Raw genomic sequence first — 14,765 nt, forward strand, 5'->3', positions numbered from 1 at the left:
CGGGCTCAAGTGATTCTCCCGCCTCAGCTTCCTAAGTAGCTGGGACCACCGGTGCACACCATTGCACCCAGCTAATTTTTGTAGTTTTTGTAGCTACGGGGTTTCACCGTGTTGCCTGAGCTGGTCTTGAACTCCTGGCTCCCACCTCAGTATCCCAAAGTGTTGGAATTACAGGCATGAGCCACCATGCCCACCCTAGACAGTAGTTTTGGATGGAAAAGCAATACGTTAGTCCAAATAATTTTTGTTAGAATCAGAATATCAAAAAGAAATTAAAGTTATTCTGAAGCATTAAAAGAGGATTATTAAGTAATATGAGCTGTTGGATATTTTGTAGCAAAGCACACATAGGGTAAAGCTACCAACTAAAAAGTACTAGAAATGGGCGGGGCACGGTGGCTCACACGTGTAATTCCAGCACTTTGGGAGGCCAAGGCAGGTGGATCCCTTGAGGCCAGGAGTTTGAGACCAGCGTAGGCAACATGGCGAAACTGCGTCTCCACTAAAAATATTAGTACAAAAATTAGCCAGGCATGGTGGTGCACACCTGTAGTCCCAGCTACTTGGGAGGCTGAGGTGGGAGGATCACTTGTGCCTAGGGCAGTGGAGGTTGCAATGAGCTGCAGTGGTACCACTGCACTCCAGCCTGGGGACAGAGTGAGACCCTCTTTCAAAAAAAAAAAAAGTTTTAGAAACGAGTTAAGCTGCAGAATACAAAATCAATGTGCGAAAATTGCTTGTACCTTTATACGCTAGTAATACACAATGTGAATGGTATTAAGAAAATAATTCTATTTACAGCCACATCAGAAAGAATAAAATAGGAATAAATTTAACAAAATAAGTGCCAAACTTGTCTACTGAAAAAGAGACTGATGCCAGAGTATATAGAACTTATGACTCAACAATAAGAACAAAAAGCCCCATTAAAAATAGGCAAAGGATGTGAGTATGTATGCTCCAAGGAAGATATGCAAATGGCCAATACACACAAGAAAAAATACTCAACATTACTAATCACTAGGGATATGTAAATCAAATTACAATGAGATGCCACTTCACTAGGATGGCTAAAATGAAAAAGACGGTAACCAATGTTGAGGATGTGGGGAAAGTTGAAACCCTCAGGCATTGCTGGTAGGAATGCAAAGTGGCACAGTCACTTTGGAAAACACATTGGCAGTTCCTTAACAAGTTAATCATAGAGTTATTATAGGACCCAGCAGTTCTTCTCATGGGTTCATACTCAAAAGAATTAAAAATAATGTCTACACAAAAAGTTGTACTCAAATGCTTATAGGAACATTATTTATAATAGTCAAAAAGTGGAAATAACCCAAGTGTCCATCAATTGAATGAGTAAACAAAATGCATATCCAAACAATGGAATATTATTCTGCCATTAAAAAGGAATGAAGTATTAATACACACTAAAACATGAATGAACCTTGAAAATGTATGGTAAGTAAAAGAAGCCAGACAAAAAGCCATGCATTGTATGATTCCATTTATATGAAAAGTCCAGAATAGTCAAAATATTATGTAGGCAATTTTAGAGAGTGCTGCTCAGTGCACGGTTTACATAATGAAGGAACTGAATATAGTATATAATCACTTCTAAATTTATTATACATTCATACAATATATCAGGAGCCTGATGTGCCTGGCATTGTTATCAGGCACCATGGCCTAAGAACCAAAGTAATACAGCCAATGGCTTGGCAACTATTTGAAGAGAAATGACAAGAGCTGTTAATTACGAGAAAATCCCAAGCTTCACTGGGCAACTTGTTCCCCCATATAAAGCTGTATTCAGGAAGGTGAATCGGGTCGGCTGTGGTGACTCATGCCTGTAATCCCAGTGAGGTTGAGCTGGTAGGATTGCTTGAAGCCAGGAGTTTGAGATTGCCCTGGATAACACAATGAGACTCAATCTCTAAAAAAAAAAATTTTTTTTTAAGCAGAGTCAGACATAAAACAAGAGAAAAATACGTGCCAGTGAACCAGTGTCTCTATTAACTGAAGCCAGCTATTAGATGTGGCCATCTCTTGGTTCTGATTCAGTTCTAATGCTCTGTAGAGATACGGTTTCAGTGTCTCTAATCATTGGTCCTAATGTTTAAGAAACATCCCTGCGTTTTATCTGTAAATTTAAAAAGATACAAAATTGATGTGAAAGAAAAATACGCTTGCAGCTTTAATTAAAAAGCTGCGATAGAATAAAATACATCTAAAGTAGAATATCTTAGTGCTTGTACTTGTCAGTTGTATATTTTTCACAAATTGGGTTAAACCATAGCTTTGAAATACAGCTTTACAATAAACATTCATTGTCATTTCACAAACATTTTATAGACCAAATTGATCCCAATTTTTTTTTACCTTTTTTAGTATTAAAAATTCCTTGAGGCATGAGAATACTTAAGAACATTCTCGTTTAAGAATGTTTAACATAATAAAAATGAAATACAGGCTGGGCATGGTGGCTTACGCCTGTAATCCCAGCACTTTGTGAAGCTGAGGTGGACAGATCAGTTGAGGCTAGGAGTTCAAAACCAGCCTGGTCAACATAGCGAGGCCCCTGTCTCTACCAAAAAAAAAAAAAAGAAAAAAGAAAGAAAGAAAAAGAAAATTATCCAGACATGGTGGCACACACTTGTAGGCTCGTTTACTCTGGAGGCTGAAGTGGGAGGATCACCTGAGCCCAGGAGTTTGAGGTTGCAGTAGCGCATGATCACGGCACTGCACTTCAGCCTGGGCAATAGACACTCTGCCTCAAAAAAAAAAAAAAAAAAAAAAAAAAAAAAAAAGAGGAAGAAAGAAAAAGAAGAAATATAGTCATGCACCACATGGTGACATTTTATTCTGTGACTGTATATATGACAGTGGTCTCACAAGATTCTGATACTGAATTTTTACTGTACTTGTTCTTTGTTGAGATACATAAATACCACTGTGTTACAGTTCCCTGCACTGTTCAGGACAGTCACATGCGGTACCACAGGGATGCCCAATCCTTTGGCTTATTTGAGCCACATTGGAAGAAGAATAGTTGTCTTGGGCCACACATAAAATACACTAATGATAGCTGATGAGCTAAAAAAAAAAAAAAAAGAACTAATCTCATAGTGTTTTAAGAAAGTTTACAAATTTGTGTTGGGCCGCATTCAAAGCCATCTTGGGCCGCATGTGGCCCGTGGGCCACGGGGGCGAAGCTTGCTGTACAGGTTTTCAGCCTAGGAGCAATACGCTGTACATAGAGTCTGGGTATGCAGTAGGCGATACCATCCAGGTTTGTGTCAGTGCTCCCTGTGATATTTGTACAATTGCAGAATCACCTAATGACACATTTCTCGGAACCTGTCCTCATCATCGAGCAACGCACGACTGCTCAACAGTAGGCTGTGTGATTGAATAGAAGCAGGGGGACCAGCAAATGTAACTGGAGATACAGGCTTTTTTTAAACCCAGGGTTTGCTTCCAGACAAAATAAGGGTTTAAATAGTGACTTTTCACTCTCCACCAGATGCTGGCGAGAAACGCAGGCCCTGCCAAGAGATGAGGAAAGGGATATAAACATGTATTCTAGTCTTTTTTTTTTTTTTTTTGTACCAGTGACATTGATTCTTTCTCCTTCCTAGCAACACAGAAGCATTTTCAATTCAATATAAAAATATAATAATTCTATTTGATTGTGGCTTAAGTTGCATTTTCTATTAACATTTTGTGCTAAATAATTACCCATTCACTTTCTGGTATGTATTTGGATAGACTTTGTGTGTGTATGTGTTTTGAGACAGGGTCTTGCTCTGTTGCCCAGGCTAGAGTGCAGTGATATGATCATAGCTCACTGCAGCCTCGAACTCTTGGGCTTAAGTGGTCTTCTCACCTCAGCCCGAAAGAGCTGAGACTATAGGTGTGTGCTACTATGCCTGATTAATTTTTTTGCTTTTAGTAGAGACAAGGTCTCACTATGTTACCCAGGCTAGTTTCAACCTCCTGTCCTCAAGTGGTCTTCCTGCCTTGGCCTCCTGAAGTGCTGGGATTACAGGTATGAGCCACTGCACCCAGTGGATAGACTTTTTTTTAACAGAAGAATGTCTATGATAGCTTTAAAATAGGTAAAGATTGGGGCTTTTCCTAATCCTTTCACATTTCTCTTTAAGGATATGTAATGAGGAAAATCCTCATGAATCTGTGGGGAACTACAAACATTTGTTTAATGAAGAATTTATAATACTGGTGAAAAGTATAAAGGATGCCATTTCTTTGAAGTTATCAGCAATTGAGAAGTTACGGATAGAAGGAATTCAGAGATCTTCTAGTTCAGCAAGTAATTACCATTACTTAAGAAAGTAAGGCATGGAAAATTTGAGTAACCTGTTCACGTTTATGCAGCTATTAACTAGCAGTGCCTGAATGAATATCAAAATAATATAGTCCCCCAGAACCATAAGGTTGTTACAGCCTTTGCCCAAATTTATCGGTGTCTTCCTTTTTTCCTTGGCTGCTAGGAAGCCCAATGTTAAGTTATACAAGTTGATTGTCAACTGCTGCATCCCTTAGCTCAGTTTTTCTGATACACTTATTCTCTACCACTGTCGGCCGCCTTTTTCTTTTTTTGTCTCTGCATTTATTGTTAAAAGTTTGTTATAGCAGTGCTTTTTTCTTATAAGCTGCCTGTTTTCCTGTTGGAAGTCAGCGAAGTATAGAAAATAAGCATATTATCATGCTTTCTGGAACATAAATTGTAGGAGTCAAATTCCTAAGCTAACTTCAGAAATAAGACATCTCCCCCACCTTTCCCTGCCACCTACTCCTGTTACACACACACTAATTCCAAATTATTTGTTTCCACTTACCTATCTGGAATCTATCTTCTCAACCATGCTGTCTTTTTCCCACCTGGGTTCTGGCCCTTCGTTGTAATGAAGATAAGAGTCCCGTGGATAAGCAAAAGCTGGGAACTTGCGAGAGGTGAGGACATATGAAGTCCAGGACACCTGATCCTTCCCTCCTTGGGGTCCTCACTGGGAGCCTTTGAGCAGAGCAGGGTCTGAACAAATGTCTGTTAACTCACAGGAGCTGGAAGGGGAAGTAACGTAGGGAGTGAGAAATCACTGTGGTTTTAAGCTACTGAGGTTTCAGGGTTAATTTGTTAAAAGAATGATTCTAACCTTTTGGGTCAAGACCAAAACTAGGGAACCTTTCCGCGGAAGAACATACACTCCAGATGTTTCAGGAAATTCCAAGGGATTCTTGAATGCCCTGATACTTATCCATGGTCTCATGTGAAGAACTCCTAATCTAGAGTTCCTCTCTGCTTAGAGTCACTTTTTCCCTGACAGTTTATCTTACAATTTTTCATTTCTTCTTATAGCACTTACTGACTACATAGAAAGGCATTGTAGTAGGATACACTGTTCTAAACTGTTAAAATGAAATGCCAAAATTATTATTCTAGAAAGAGGGTATCAGAAAGACAAATGGAAGAACCTGTTCAAACAAATGAAAATTCCAGTATTAGCAAAGCACTGTGCGGCCGGGCATGGTGACTCACATCTGTAATCCCAGCCCTTTGAGAGGTTGAGCCGGGCGGATCACCTGAGGCCGGGAGTTCGAGACCAGCCTGACCAACATGGAGAAAGCGCGTCTCTACTAAAAATACAAAATTAGCTGGGCATAGTGGCGCATGCCCGTAACCCCAGCTACTTGGGAGACTGAGTTAAGAAAATCACTTGAACCAGGGAGGCAGAGGTTGTGGTGAGCCGAGATCACGCCATTGCACTCTAGCCTGGGCAACAAGAGCAAAACTCTGTCTCAAAAAAACAAAAAAGAAAAGTATTGTGCAACAGGGAACACTTCTACACTGCTGGTGGGAATGTAACTAGTACAACTACAATGAAAAACAGTGTGGAGATTTCCTTAAAGAACTAAAAGTAGAACTACCATTTGATCTAGCAGCCCCACTGCGGGGTATCTACCCAGAGAAAAAGTAGTCATTATACGAAACTTGCACATACATGTTTATAGCAGTACAATTTGCAACTGCAAAAATGTGGAATCAACATAAATGCCCATCAATGGAGTGGATAAAGAAACTATGGTGTGTATATATATATATATATATACACACACGCAATGAAATACTACTAAGTCATAAAAAGGAATGAATTAATGGCATTTGCAGCAACCTGGATGAGATTGGAGACTTATTCTAAATGAAGTAACTCAGGAATGGAAAACCAAACATTGTATGTTCTCACTTATAAGTGGGAGCTAAGATATGAGGATGCAAAGGCATAAGAATGACACAGTGGACTTTGGGGACTTGGAGAAAGGTTGGGAAGAGGGGGAGGGATAAAAGACTACAAATTGGGTGCAGTGTATACTGCTTGGGTGATGGGTGCACCAAAATCTCACAAATCACCACTAAAGAACTTGTGTAGCCAAACACCACATGTACCCCAATAACCTATGGAAGAAAAAAAAGCATTATGCTACCATCCTTACTGAAATAAAGCAGTTTTATTCCCCCCACCAAAATGCCCTAAAAACTAATGCATATACCTTCTCAAAATTATGCCAACTCTTAGTCTGGTGAATTCTTTAATATTAAAAACAGTATACTAATATATTCGTAAGGAAATAGTTTTTGAGGACAGATTTTCCATACCGGAAGCAATCCTTTCCATTTTGTTACCCAGACAGGCTTGCCCATTTATATTGCAAACAGGCACACACTGCAGGCTCAGCTACTGACATCATTCCCTGCATGCTCCTGCCCTCCACTCCCTCCCCTTTGTTCTTATCAGAAAAGCAAATGGAATTGTTGGAGTGTCTTTACCTTGTGCAATGGTATCTGTTCAATGAGCAGGTGTCTCTATTGCTTAGGCAATAGGTGCCTAACCAGGAAAAGACTTGGTGAGAATATTTAAAATCTGTCCACTTAAATTCGTTCCTAAAAGAAAACTATTTTTACAAACCAGTAACCATATAACAATCCAATGATTTGTAAAGTACCTTTTAAATCATTGTTTCTTGTCTCTTTCTGCTCAGGTTCTTATCCAACAGTGAATAAAAACAAACTAGTTCCATCTCCCTTTATCTTACAATTTTTCATTTGTTCTTATAGCACTTACTGACTACATAGCTATCTGAAGCCAGACACTTATTTTATTATATATTTTTTTCTTTTCTTTCTTTTCTTTTTTCTTTTCTTTTCTTTTCTTTTTTTTTTTTTTTTACATATTTACTATGTAAGTGGTCCGCCCCGGGCCCGGGTTCCATGTCCCCAGTTCCCATCACTGGGAAAATATAGGACATAAAGGAAATGTAGTGTGATTGTTTCAGAACAACACTGGGTCACCTTTTACATCAGATGCAGTCGAGCTTCAGACCAGCAGTCTCCGGTTGGGAAGAATTGGAAACAGCCCCTGTAAGACCAGGTCTTGGTGAGACAGGGAAGTGATCCTCCTCCACCTGATAGCAGGCCTGGCTCAGCTTCACCCAGGAACAGCTCATGATGAATGTAAGAGGATCTGAGTGTGCCCTTTACAGACTGTAGGTTACATTGCTTTTAGCTTATCTTGTTTAAAAAAAAAAAAAAAAAAAAAATGTATACATACCCATTTTAAAACAGAGTACCTAAAGTGAAGAGGTTTTTGTGTTTGTTTTTTTTTCCTAAAGTTCTATGGCTAAAGTCTGTGTTATAACAAAAAGTTCACAGTAAATCTTCATTCTTAAAAATCATTATTCTTTTAACAGTGTGGAAAGGAAAGGATAAATAACTTTCAAAATAATTGCAGGTGGCAGCCCTTCCTACTCAAGAGACTACACTAAAATAGCTTGTTAAAAAAAAATCACTTATACTAGAAATTAACAAATGGAATTTGCAATTAATAACACAATACCATTTATATTAGCACCCCCAAAATGGAATACTTGGGTATAAGTCTAACAAAATATATACAAGATCGATATAAGAAAAACTGTAAAACTCTGAAGAAAGACATCAAAGAACTAAATTCTTGTTCATGGACAGGAAGACTCAGTATTGTCAAGATGTCAGTTCTTCCAAACTTGATCTATAGATTCAACAAGATTCCAATTAAAATTCCAGCAAGTTATTTCCTAGATATTGACAAACTGAGTCTAAAGTTTATATGGAGAGGCAAAATACCCAAAATAGCCGACACAATATTGAAGAAGAACAAAGTTGGAGGATCACACTCTCTGACTTCAGTACTTATTATAAAGCTATAGTAATCAAAATAGTGTAGTATTAGTGAAAGAATAGGCAAATCAATAGAACAGAATAGAGAACCCAGAAATAGACCCACGTAAATATAGTCAACTGATCCTTGACAAAGGGACAAAGGCAATACAATGGAAAAAAATAAAAATCTCTTCAACAAATGGCGCTGGAACAACTGAACGCGCACATACAAAAAAAAATGAATCTACACATACCTTATATCCTTCATGAAAATTAGCTCAAAGTAGATCACAGACCTAAATGCAAAACACAAAACTGTAAGACCCCTAGAAGATAATATGTAAGATAATCTAGATGACCTTGGCTGGGTGCGGTGGCTCACGCCTGTAATCCCAGCACGTTGGGAGGCTGAGGTGGGTAGATCACAAGGTCAGGAGATGGAGACCATCCTGGCTAACACAGTGAAACCCCATCTCTACTAAAAATACAAAAAATTAGCCGGGCGAGGTGGCGGGCGCCTGTAGTCCCAGCTACTCAGGAGGCTGAGGCAGGAGAATGGTGTGAACCCGTGAGGCGGAGCTTGCAGTGAGCTGAGATTGCACCACTGCACTCCAGCCTGGGCGACAGAGCGAGACTTTGTCTCAAAAAAAGATAATCTAGATGCCCTTGAGTTTGGCAATAACACCGAAGACACGATCCCTGAAAGAAAGAACTGATAAGCTGGATTTCATTGAAATCAAAATTTTATGCTCTGTGAAAGGAACTGTGAAAAAAATAAGCCACAGACTGGGAGAAAATATTTGCAAAAGACATCTGATAAATAATTCCAAGACTGTTATCCAAAATATATAAAGAACTCTTAAAACAACTATAAGAAAACAAACTTCTCAATTAAAAAATAGGCCAAAGACTTCAACGGACACTTCACCAAAGAAGATACACAGATGTAAACAGGCACATGGAAAGATGCTCTGCATCATATGTCATGAGGAAACTGCAAGTTGAAACAACAATTATATATCACTACATACCTATTAGAATGGCTGTAATTCAGAATGACAAACACCAAGTGCTGGTGAACATGTGCATTAATAAGAACTCTCATTTATTGCTGGTGAGAATGCAAAATGGTACAGGCATTTTGGAAGACAGTTTGGCAGTTACTTACAAAATTAAACATGCTCTTACCATATGATCCAGTGATCATGCTCCTTGGTATTGATGCAAATGAATTGAAAACTTACATTCACACAAAAACCTACACACAAACGTTTCTAGTAGCTTTATTCATAATTGCCCAAACTTGGAAGCAACCAAGATGTCCTTCAGTAGGTGAACGGATAAACTGCTACATCCGGAAAATGGAATATTATTCATCACTAAAATGAGCTATCAAGCCATGAAAAGACATGGAGGAAACTTAAATACATATTACATGTGAAAGAGGCCAGTTGGAAATGGCTGTATGATTCCAACTCTGACATTTTGGAAAAGACAAAACTATGGCGATAGGAAAAGGATCAGTGGTTGCCAGGGTTGAAGGGGTAGGGAGGTATGAAAAGGCAGAGCACAGAGGGTTTTTAGGGCACTGAAACTACTCTGTATGAAACTATAACGAGGGATACATGTCATTATACATTTGGCTAAACCTATAAAACGTACAACACCAAGAGTGGACCTTAATGTAATCTGTGGTCTGGGTGATAATGATATGACAATATAGGTTCTTCAGTTGTAACAGATGTGTCACTCTGGTGGGGGATGTTGATGATGGAGGAGGCTATGCCTGTGGTGGGGGGGAAGGGGTATCTGGGTAATCTCTGTATCATCTTCTCAATTTTGTTGTGAACCTAAAACTGCTTTTAAAAATAAATGCAATAAATAAATAACTTGAGTCCAAGGATGCTAAAATTTTAGGGATTTTAAAATTACTAAACTATATTACTTACCGTCAACTTCTGGCCCGGTGGCTCTGTGATAGTTTTAAAGTCTTCAATATGCTTGGTGAAATAAGAAAACAGCTATTCCCATTGAATATGTGGGTAACAATGAATAGCCGCAAGAACATTCTGGAAATTTAAAAGGAAAATAAGCAACATAATCATGATACCAATTTTCTTAAGTGTGTGTATGGGGGCAGGGGAGGTTTGTATTTATCTTCAAATTGTTCCAATAGGTTATCCTGTTATGTCATGGTATTGTTTTATTCATAGCACTTATATGACAATGTAATTTTATATTTGTATGATTCTTTATATCAAGTGTGTATCCCCCATGAGATTTTAAGTGGTACAATATCAGGGGACATAATTCTTTACTTTCTTACATCTTTTGCCTGGCACAATACCTGGCATATTTGCATGGGGCTCCAAAATATTTTTTTTACATTTTCATAGTGTACTTTGCCTATATATGTGTGTGTACAAAGATTATAAGCACAAGCAAGAAGTTAAGGTTTGAAGAGGTTTGTGGAAATTGACAGGCTGCTGCAGCTGTCAATTGCAGGAAGACAATGCTGTACAGCAGGCTTTCTGGTTTCTAACACCATCTCATTCTTCTCGCTCATTTGTAGAGAATTAGGCATATCCTGGCCTGTGAAGGAGAGTGAAGAGAGATGGGAAAACACTTTAAAAATAATTCCCATGTAGCTTCAATGTAATTTGAAAAGTGAGAATATATTTTAGTTACACCTGCACATAGAAATTTAAGTGTGAATCATATGCACAGTTGATAGACATGTTTAGCTTGCACGCGCGCACACACACACACACACACACACACACACACACACACACACACACACAGAGTACATTACCTTAAATAGGTTCATAGCCTTAAATAAAGTTCATAGACTCGGAAGGCATATGGAATATGGAACCTGAATTCAACTTCCAGCCCCAGTACCTCTTGGGTGTGTCATCTTGGGAAAGTTATTTTAAAGCACTGTCAGTCTCAATTTCCTTATCTGTAAAATTATTTCTAGATTAACATAAGAACTAAAACTAACATCTTATTTGCTTTTTGTCTCCTTCTTCCTTATTTATTTCCTTGGTTTGGATTAATTCAGTATTTACGATTATTCCTTTTTATCTTCACTGTTGGCTTATTAGCTATATCTTTGTGTGTGCGTGTGTGTGTTTTAGTGGTTGCTCTATGATTTACAATATACATCTTTAACTTACTGCAGTCTACCTTGAAATAAAGTCATACCAATCTATGAATAGTGTAAGAATCTAACAACAATGTATGTCAGTTTCCTCCCTCCTGTCCTTCATGCTATTGTAGTTATATCTTCTAAATTTCCATGCTATAAGTTTTTAATTAAATTCCATTGTGGTTAAATAACATGTTTGGTAAGACTTAAAATTATTCTGACTTTATGAGATTTGTTTTATGGCCAAGCAGATGGTCTTTATTAGTAAATATTCTAAGAGCCCTTCAAAAGAATATGTGTTTTGATATTTTTGGGTGGAAAGTACTATAATTGTCAAACAGGTCACGCTGTTTGATCACATCTTGTTGTTCACATCTTCTCTATACTTACTGATTTTTCTATTCTATTGATTATTGTGAAGGAGCGTTGTGTGGGTTTATCTTTTTCTCCTTTCGGTTCTATTTTTGCTTCATGTATTTTGAAGCTCTGTTTTTAAATAGACGATAAATACTTAGGTTTATTATGACCTCTTGAAGAATTAAGCTCCCCCTTTTTTTTTTTTTGAGATGGAATCTTGCTCTGTCGCCTAGGCTCGAGTGCAGTAGGGTGATCTTGGCTCACTGCAGTCTCCACGCGCCGGGTTCAAGTGATTTTCCTGCCTCAGCCTGCGGAGTAGCTGGGATTACAGACACCCACCACCATGCCTGGTTAATTTTTGTATTTTTAGTAGAGACAGGGTTTCACCATGTTGGCCAGGTTGGTCTTGAATGCCTGACCTCGAATGATCCGCCCACCTTGGCTTCCCAAAGTGCTGGGATTACAGGCATGAGCCACTGTGCCTGGTCCCAGCTCTCTTTTGATTGGTGTTGGTCTGGTATAATTTATTCCACCCTGTTACTCTTATGTGTATCTTTATAATTACAGTGAATTTCACAGGCATCATATAATTGGGTCTTGCATTTTTAAATCTAATCTGACAATCTCTGCCTTTTAGTTGAAGTGTTTAGACAATTTACATTTAATGTGACTTGATACAGTTCAGTTTAAATCTACCATATTGCTATTGGCTTTCTGTTAATTCCATCTCGTCTTAGTTTCCTTTTTTCCCTCTGTTCTGCCTTATTTTGGATTGTATACTTTTAATGATTCCATTTTATGTTTTTTGTAGATTTATGAGGCATACCTCTTTTTTTTTTTTTTTACTGATTGCTTTACAGAGTAGAGTACATATCTTCAACTTATCACAGTCTGCCTTCAAGTAGTGTCATACCACCTTACTGTCATAAGGACCTCCTAACAGTATACTGTTTTTCTTCTGCTAGGACTCTGCTGTTTCTTCTTCTGCTGGGACTGCTAGTACATGTTTCTTCTCTGCTAGTGCTATTATCATACATTTTATTTTACATTTGATATATACCACACAATCTAATGTATCAGGATTTTGCATTAAGCAGTTAACTATCTATTAAGGTAATTTTAAAAATAAGAAAATATCTCATATTTAATCACACATGTTGGCCTTATAATTCCTTTGTGTAAATGCATATTTCCATCTGGCTTCATTTTCCTTCTGCCTGACGGACTTGCATTTCTTGTAGTATATTTTTTAAAAGTGCTTTAACATTTCTTGTGTATAGGTCTGTTGGTGATGAATTCTTCCAGCTTTGTGTGTCTGAAAGTTTCTTTATGTTATCTTCATTTTTGTAAGTTATTTTCACTGAGCATAAATTCTAAGTTGAGAATTTTTCTCATTCAACATTTTTTTTTTTTTAAATGGAGTCTCACTCTGTTGCCCAGGCTGGAGCGCAGTGGCATGATCTCGGCTCACTGCAACATCCGCCTCCTGGGTTCAAGCGATTCTTCTGCCTCAGCCTCCCAAGTAGCTGGGATTACAGACACACACAACCACACCCAGCTAATTTTTGTATTTTTAGTAGAGATGGGGTTTCACCATATTTGGCCAGGCTGGTCTCAAGCTCCTAACCTCGTGATCCACCTGCCTCGGCCTCCCAAAGTGCTGGGATTACAGGCATGAGCCACCACACCTGACCTCGTTCAACATTTTAAAGGTGCCATTCATTCCATTTTCTTCTGGCTTGCATAGTTGCTGATGTGAAGTTTCCTATATTTTTAATCTAAGTACTTCATGTCTAAGTATCTCTGTACCCATGTGTCCTTTTTTCCTCTGGCTACTTTTAAGATTCTTTATCACTGTTTATCAAGTTTGATTATGATCTGTCTTGGTGTGGTTTTATCTAAATTTCTTTTACTGGGGTTTGTTGAACTCTTGGATCTGTGAGTTTATATTTTTCATCATATTTGGAAAAATTTTCAGTCACTGTTTCTTCAAATGTAATTTCTGTCTTCCTTCTTCCTCCTCTTTTTCTGGCACTCGAGTTACATGCTGTGGAAGGCAGAATAATGACTCACCAAGATGTCCACACATGTTAATCCCCAGAATTTGTGAGTATGTTAGATTACAGGGCAGAAAGGATCTTACAGGAAGATTATCTTGGATCATCTGGGAGGGCCCAAAGTAATCACAAGGGTCTTAAAAAGAGTAGATTTGAGTGATGCAATGTGAGGATCCCATGCTGTTTTTGAAGATGGAGGAAGGAAGTCATAAGCCACAGAATACTGGAGTCTCTAAAAGCTGGAGAAGACAAGGAAATAGGTAGAAGTATAAAATAATTTTGTGTTATTTTAAGGGGCCAGGTTTGTCGTAATGTTTTACAGTAGCCATAGCAAACTAGTACACACATATATTAGACTAATTGATATTTTCCCATAGATCACATGGACTCTGTTTATTTCTTTTCTGTCTTTGCTTTATTTTGGATAAAATATCCAAAATATTTGTGTATTGCTTCAAGTTCACTGATCTTGTCTTTTGCTATGCCTAATCTGCTATTAATTCCATCCAGTGTATGAGAGAGCATCACATCTGTCCTTATTATGTTTATATCTTCATTTACATTCTTGAGCAAATTTATATTTATATGGCTTTGTTAAGGTCATCTTGTATTCTATCAGAAGAAAAAATTTCTCATCTTCAATAGTTGCTTCATTGTTGTTATAAATTATGTCTCTTCATAAGGTTAGCAAGAGCTCTGCTCCTCAAATTTTAACCTGCTTTTAAATCACCTGCAAATCTTGTTAACGCAGATTTTCTGATTCAATAGGTATGGAGTGGAGTCTGAGATCCTGTGTTTCTGACAAACTCACTGAGTGTTAAGAACTAAGTTTATTTTCAAATGTGTAGATATCCAGCTTGCTGGCTCAAGAAAAGCTCACCTTTTACAATAGACGCATCTCTAAAGATGTAGTTATTGTGGTTGTAAAACAGAGACAACTTTTTAAAGAAAGATCACTATGAATTATCTTGTAAAGGAA

The 14,765-nt window shown here is 38.0% G+C and overlaps 1 long non-coding RNA gene across 5 annotated transcripts; it reads right to left on the bottom strand.

The window, feature by feature from the left end:
• Positions 1–1,510: 1,510 nt before the first annotated feature.
• On the bottom strand, positions 1,511–12,567 carry LOC105487705 (uncharacterized). Of its 5 annotated transcripts, none has more exons than XR_011621326.1 (6): positions 10,168–12,567; positions 8,473–8,514; positions 7,370–7,588; positions 6,848–6,961; positions 4,863–5,085; positions 1,511–1,936 (listed from the first exon to the last, which is right to left on the bottom strand). It is a non-coding gene; the product is annotated as an uncharacterized lncRNA (long non-coding RNA). The 5 variants fall into 5 exon arrangements; XR_011621325.1 differs by having other exon boundaries at positions 6,848–6,972; XR_011621323.1 differs by having other exon boundaries at positions 6,848–7,588.
• Positions 12,568–14,765: the final 2,198 nt, after the last annotated feature.

This window comes from Macaca nemestrina, chromosome 3 (assembly GCF_043159975.1).
Source record: "Macaca nemestrina isolate mMacNem1 chromosome 3, mMacNem.hap1, whole genome shotgun sequence".
In the NCBI taxonomy this organism is placed as follows: domain Eukaryota; kingdom Metazoa; phylum Chordata; class Mammalia; order Primates; family Cercopithecidae; genus Macaca; species Macaca nemestrina.